Source organism: Vespa crabro, chromosome 14 (genome assembly GCF_910589235.1).
Source record: "Vespa crabro chromosome 14, iyVesCrab1.2, whole genome shotgun sequence".
Classification (NCBI taxonomy): Eukaryota; Metazoa; Arthropoda; class Insecta; order Hymenoptera; family Vespidae; genus Vespa; species Vespa crabro.
Window position 1 is genome coordinate 4,726,021 of NC_060968.1, and position 7,500 is coordinate 4,733,520.

The 7,500-nt window shown below is 29.8% G+C and overlaps 1 protein-coding gene and 1 long non-coding RNA gene across 26 annotated transcripts in view; both read right to left on the reverse strand.

The window, feature by feature from the left end:
- The window catches only part of LOC124429034 (longitudinals lacking protein, isoforms F/I/K/T-like), a 284,869-nt gene that overhangs the window by 172,975 nt on the left and 104,394 nt on the right, over nucleotides 1-7,500 (reverse strand). The window lies entirely within an intron of this gene.
- LOC124429069 lies at nucleotides 6,246-6,824 on the reverse strand. Its single transcript, XR_006943367.1, has 2 exons — nucleotides 6,697-6,824; nucleotides 6,246-6,402 (listed from the first exon to the last, which is right to left on the reverse strand). It is a non-coding gene; the product is annotated as an uncharacterized LOC124429069 (long non-coding RNA).

The following is a 7,500-nucleotide window of genomic DNA, read 5'->3' on the forward strand; positions in this document are numbered from 1 at the left end:
ATGTTAGTCGCATATTTAGTTCTTCTTCTCTCGACATCAATTATATCATATCTAATTCGATCTAATAAAATCCAATGAAATTCTTCTTTTCTCCGGATTATATTATAATAATTACTTTTATTGCGATGAAAAATAGAAATCAATTATTATACATTGAAACGTTTTAACGATAAGATAAGAAAAGAGAAGAAAAATGTAAAAGAGAAAAAAAGAAAAGGACAAACAAAAAAGAAGAAAGAAAAAAAAAGAAAAATGTTATTTGATTGTTATATCATTTTCCTTTTTTTTTTATTTTTTTATTTTTTTTTTTTCCATTAATCAATCTCCATTTAATTGATTTAAACGATAAAAAGATTTTACGCGCAACGCAAACATGTGTATTAAGGAAAAAACGGGAAGAACTATTGAACAGACATGAAATCGTTCGTCTTTGTTATAATCAAAAAGAGAGAAAAAAAAAAAAAAAAAAGAGAGAAAAAGAAAAAGAAAAGACTTCAAAATAAAATAATACTGATTAAATAAAAATACAAAATTGTATATGTCTATATAATAACTACGAGGAGATTCGTCAAAAATTGATAATAAATAATCGATAATCCTAGTTAAAATTTCTTTGGTTTTCCTAGCAAGTAATAATACGATCGGATTGATGAATCTTTCTAACGTGTTTATAAACGTTCGAACTATACTTGGAGCCATAGCCGCAACAAGGACATCGGAATCGTATCTCGTGCGAGATGCAGTGGGACCGAAGATGACGTAGTAAGCTTTCTTTCGTTACAACCCTGCGAGTGCAACGAACACAGTGATACATCCCATTGGTATCCATCCAGTAACTACCTGGAAGAGAATCGTTTTTACTTGATCAGTATATAAAAAGATCTTCAATTTTCTTATATCTTTATCTTCTTTTTGTTTTTGATTTCTCTTTTTTTTTTCCTCTTTTTTCGTTTCTATCTTTTTTTTATCTTTTCTTTTTCTTTTTCGTTGTTGTCGTTTGTTTTTTTTTTTTTTTCAACGAATATCTAGGCTGAAAAATAACAAATTTTTGGATATTTCTTTGAATTAGAAAGAGAGAGAGAGAGAGAGAGAGAGAGAGAGAGAAAGAAAGAGAGAGAGAGAGAGAGATAGAGAGAGAAAAGAAAGAAAGCGAAGGACAACACTATTGCGAATTAAGTGCATAGCTTTCGATGACGAACATCACACATATGATCATGATCTACGAAATATTAGAAATGATCTCGCGAAGATTCTCTTTTCTTTTGTTCTCTTTTTTTTTCTTTTTTTCTTTTTTTTCCTTTTAATTTCCTATCGAGATAAAAATAACGAAGAAGAGAGAAAGAAAATAAAAAGACGATCCGACGATCGTTGCGATGGCAAACAAGTCTTTTTCTTTTTTGCAAATGACGCAAAGGAAAAAAAAAAGAAAAAAAAAAAGAAAAAGAAGAAGAAATATCTAATATCGTTTTAAAGTACGATGTTCGACGGAAATTTTTCTTTTTTTTTTTTTTTTTTATCAATATTTTCGTGATAATACTTATAGATACGGGACATGTGCGTCAGGGAATATGAAATTATTGATATATTGAAAAAGAAAAAAAAATAATTGAGACAACGATTCTCTTATATCGATAGTTTGATAAAGACCACGTTTTTTTCTTATTCTTTTTTTCTTTTTTTTTTCTTTTTTCTTTTCTTTTTTTTTTCCCCCTTAAGGTCACGTTATAACGATCTATTTTTTCTTTTATATATCAACAAATGCAGTCTTACGCTCATTTTACAATTGCGAATTATCTTTACATCGACAAATTTCTATAATACTTTCATAGCAATTCCTTGGCATGTCTATATTAAAAAAGAGAGAATAGTATTTGCCGCACGAACGACGAGGAATAAATTCACGTAATCGAATTTTACGCTCTTCTCTTAGATTATGATAATATTACGAGATACGTGGCATATTGCTTGTTTCGTATATCTTTTTTTATTTTTTGTTTTCTTCTTTTGCTTTTTATCATTATTCGATCGACGCAATTAACAACGACTTCAAAATTGCCCGTCTCTTATCCTTTCTTCTTTTTCGTTGTTTCTCATTTCTTTTCCTTTTTTTCTTTTTTTTCTTTTCCTCTTTTATTTATTTATCCTTTTCTTTCTTTCTTCAATTTTCCTTCGCTCAATTTTGCATTTCTCTGTGTAACGTTTTTAAATCTTAAAACGCTATAAATATCGATTGTTAATTTTTTCTTTTTTTTTTTTTTCTTTTTTTTTAACAAATTAATCGTAACTATTCGAATGAATTTTCTTTTTTCGAATGTAAATTAGGATCAGATTCGCATTTATACTTTGGGAGGTCCTCATCGCAAAGTCGTCATTATGAAATCTCGAATATTTCTTTTTTTTTCTTTTTTTTTTTTTTTTTTTTTTTTGTTGGAATGATGAGAAAAATAACACGACATTATGCTTCTGCGCGAACGAATGAAGGAGGATAAAAACATAAAAATATTTGCAATTAAAAAAATAAATCAATTTAAATATAAATTAAGAAAAAAGAAAAAAAGGGATGTAAGAATAAACGACTCTAAAATTTGTTTTCTCTGATATTGGCTTAAATAAAAATATACTAGATTATTATTTTTCATATTATTGTTCAAGAGAAGTAAGATGTTTTATAATGTGGGACCTCCATAGAGTTTACGCCTAACACTGCTTATGATAAATGTATACCTGAAAACAATCGATATCAATTTGTTATAAATTCTACGTCATAGAAATTTCGAATGGTAAAACTTATTTTTGTTAATGATTAATAAATATCTTCGCTCGTATATTTAATTCGTGCGTGAAAATATGTGGATTATATTAAGTAAGATAAGTGTGTGTGTGTGTGTGTGTGTGTGAGTGTATGTGTGCTGTATCCTTCAAATAATTGCCATCTCTCGTCGATGATAAAAGGGTCCTATCAACAAAAAGAGAAAAGAAAAAAGAAAGAGGTATCCATGACTAGAAAAATTATGACACATTATTAATAAACTTATTTCTACGATTTCGTATTTACACGCGGATAACTTTTAGGAAAAAAAATTTCTTTCCTTTCGTTTCTTTTTTCCTTTTTAAAATTTGGGAAAATTGATTAAAAAAAAAAAAAAAAAAAAAAAAAAAAAAAAAAAAATGAAATAAATAAATAAATAAATAAAAGAAAAAAAAAGATCGTAACTGCGATATTGAGCGGATCCGAACAACAATTTTGTTTCTTAAAATATTCTCAAATGGACGATCAAGAGAAAAAAGATTTTCCCCTATAATAATACCAGTAGTAGTAATAGTAGTAGTAGTAGTAGTAGTAGTAGTAAAATAAATAAACGAAAAAAAGAAAAGAAAAAATAAAATAAAAAGAGATAAAGACAAGACTTGATGATATTTGATATAGTATCGTTAAAGAAATTATCGAAGGACGACAATATATCTGTTGAAATCGTTACAAGAGAAAGTTAAAAGGGAACGCACATAATCCATAGGATTCGTTCAATACAATGTAACGAATCTAAGTTCCATGCCACGGTGTTTTGCCCTGATGTGCCTGTAAATCGCCTGTGTGTATTTGCTTTTCATATCGCAATGGGGACACTTGAAACGCGGTTGATCAACGCATTCGAGTCTGCAGTGTCGATTCATACCGCCAGGAGTGTGAAAGATCCGAGAACATTTCGGACATGGGAAGCCACGATAATTCAATACGTTCTGTAGTCTGACCAGATGACGTGAGTTTCGGTGCCTTATATTCGGTGGTTGTAACTTCTCCAGGACGATTGGTCTAAAATCTGTAAGCAAAAAAATGGTAGACGAATGTCAGACACGAAACGAGACAATTTTAATTGTATCTATCCGGAGACGCGGTATTAGAGGATGCGAGCGATGATATTCTGGAATGGGAGATTTCTAAAAGAAACAAAAAAGAAAGAGAGAGAGAGAGAGAGAGAGAGAGAGAGAGAAAAAGAGAAAAAAGGAGACAAAAGAAAAAGAGCTCTCCTAAATGGAATAACAGAAAGAAGGATAAATTGGTATAAAGAAATAGGAAAAAAGAAAGAAAGAAAGAAAGAAAAAAAAAACAGAAAAAAATAAAAAAGAAAAAAAAAAAACTGGCCTCTTTTCATAGATATTATCGATAAACTTTTGAAAATTTTATTTAACCAATGAAATCGATCAAGAATATGATCTCTATTTTTTTCTTTTCTTTTTTTTTTTTTTTTTTTTTTTTTTACGAACAAATGATATATATACATATACATATAATATATATGTGTATATATATCGTTAGTTCGAGCACTATGATGTGGGTTTATAGGGATGTCAAGCTCGAACGTAAAGGAAAAGATGTCTTCGTCAATTTCCTGTTTAGATATATCACATAACTTACAAAGGTCAAGAATATATATGTATATACAAAAAGATCAATAGAGAGAGATAGAGATAGAGAGAGATAGAGAGATAGAGGAGAGAGAGAGAGAGAGATAGAGAGAGAGATAGAGAGAGAAATAGAAAATATGTAATCGAAAATTGAAAAAGGAACGTGAATAATCGTACACAATCTGATCTCGATTCGATTAGTAGAGTTTGTTCAAGGTGACATCCTGGCCCGGGTGAAGTTTCCTGATGTGATTATAGATCGAGTGGGTCCACTTGCTGACGTGGAGGCAATAAGGACACTGATAACGTGGCAAAGAATCGCACTCGTATCTGTAATGTCGATACATCGAGTAGCTCTGTGAAAATGACTTGTCGCATTTCGGACACTTATACTTCCTCAATTGGGAAACCATCATCGAGGACTTATCCAAGGACTTTCGTTGCATCTGTTGATAACGTTCGGATTGGTGTTGCTGATAATGAGTCATCTGTTGATGATTCTGCCCATGATGACGTCCCATTGGCCAAAGTTCTGAAACTGAATTCACACGTGGCATGTTAATTATGTTATTTAACGATATCAATGGGATTTTACGAGCTCGATCATGATAACGTGAACGCACGAAACGTTTAGAATTACATTTTCTTCCTTTCTTTTCTTTTTCTTTACCTTTCTTTTCTTTTCTTTTCTTTTTTCTTTTTCTTTTTCTACTTTATTTTTATTGTTAAACGTCAAATAGAATATAATTCTATTCGATATATATATATATATATATATATATATATATATTTATATCTATTAAAAAAAAAGACATTCCTCAGACACATTGAAATGATAATTATTGACAAAATTGCCTACTTTTCATACCTATGAAAAATAAATTTTTTTAAATAAAAAAATTAAATATCCAAAATTTTCTCTCTCTCTCTCCCTCTCTCTCTCTTTCTCTCTCTCTCTCTCTCTCCCTCTCCCTCTCTCTCTCTCTCTCTCTCTCTCTCTCAATCTATCTATTTCTTCTTGGTTCTCTTAATTCTTGGCTATTCCTAATCCATTGAATTTATCCTGAAGTAGCGTGCCGTCCTGTAAAGAGATACAAATGTAAACAATGAAGTTCGATTTAAACGGGATGAAAACTTTATTGAACATCGTCCGAGAAAAAAAAAAAAGATTTGTAAAGGACACATTATATTATCATCATTTCATGTGTATAAGTCTCATACATACTTTTTTGACTCATCGAAATAAAGGACAAAGAGAGACGCGATCGTATATATATATATATATATATATATATATATATATACTTATAAAAAAAAAAATATATATATATACACACACACATGTAATAGAAATATTTTACAAGAAATAAAATTATTAAAACATGAGTCATTAATCGTTATTCGAATAATACAAAAAGGGATAGATAATAATCCCTTCGTAATCGTCATCGTATTTACAACTTCGACGATAATAAACAAAGTCTTTATTGCAACGATCCACCATCCCCACTCGACGAGAGTCCAACTGCTCTTGCACCTCAAGAAAAAAAAAAAAAAAAGAAAAAAAAGAGATAGAAAGAAAAAAAAAAAAGAAAAAAAAAAAGATATAAAACAAAAAATAAAGAGCAGCAATAGCAACAGCAGCAGCAGCAGCAGCAGCAGCAAAACAGCAGCAGCAACAGCGACAGTACCATCAGCAACAACAACTTCAATAGAGTTTAACCAAAGTCACTGGTTCCTTCGGATGCATACACCTCACGTGCTGATAAACGTTTGACGTCTTTTTACTGCAAAGTGCGCAGTAAGGACATTTATAACGTGGTGCCTTGCCGCACTCGTACCTGTAGTGTCCCAACATAGTGTCACGCCTCCCATAACCGTTGTTACAATTAGGACAATGGAACTTGCCGGTATAGAAATTGTAGAGGGTATCACGTTTCTTCGAAGCTTTCTTTGAATTAGCTGATACCAGATGAACGTGACCAATCGTCGTAGGACCTAAAAAAGATCATAAATTATGTCAGGAACGTAAAATAGATCTTTTTCTTTTGTTTGTTTCTTTTTTCTTTTTCCTTCTTCTTCTTCTTCTTTTTTTCTTTTTTTTTCTTATTTCTTTTATTTCTTTATTCTTTTTTTTCTCTCTATCATTCGAAACTTTTAATTAATTAATTTCTTTACTTTTTTTTTGTTTTTTTAATTAATTAATTTATTTATTTATTTATTCATTTATCTATTGTTATTACTATGTTGTACGATCAATGGGATAATATAAATGGGCATAAACAGATTCACCTCAAAAATAAACCTGGGCCACGTACGAACAATATTTCAGGACTCCATGCACAAGTTGGGGTATTTGTTGTTTGAAGATAGAAAAATATAAAGAGAGTTAAAAATATATATATATATATAAGTATGTGTATGTGTATATGTATATTTATATGTATATATATATATATATATATATATATATATATATATATATATATATATGTGAAAAGATAAACGAAGAAGGAAAATTAAAATTATATTATATTATTGCATTTCTTTCTCTCTCACACACGCACGCACACGCGAAAAGAGAGGATTATTTCAATGGTTTTCAAACTGCAGATCCCTTTCTATAATAATATTATAGAAATGTCATTATTCATTTTTTTTTTTTTTTATTTGCTTCGATCGAAGCTACAAAAAGACATAACTCATAACTTGTTAACGATATAAAGATATTTACACTTGTTATTCTCTATTGACACTTAATTTCTCTCTCTCTCTCTCTCTCTCTCTCTCTCTTTCTCTCGCACTCTCTCTCTATCTCGCACTCTCTCTTTCTCTCTTAGATTAGAATTCTTTTTTTTATTATTATTATCACCCAATAGATTTTATATCACAGTGTTTAGTACCATCTATTATGTATTTTTTTAAATAACATAATATTTATAACATAAGATAATAATTTAATATGATTATATTTAAAAGGAGGAGAAAAAATTTACCTAAAACCTCTCTCTCTCTCTCTCTCTCTCTCTCTCTCTCTCTCTCTCTCTCTCTCTCTCTCTCTTTTTCTCTTTCTCTATTCGACGGAATGTTTAATGC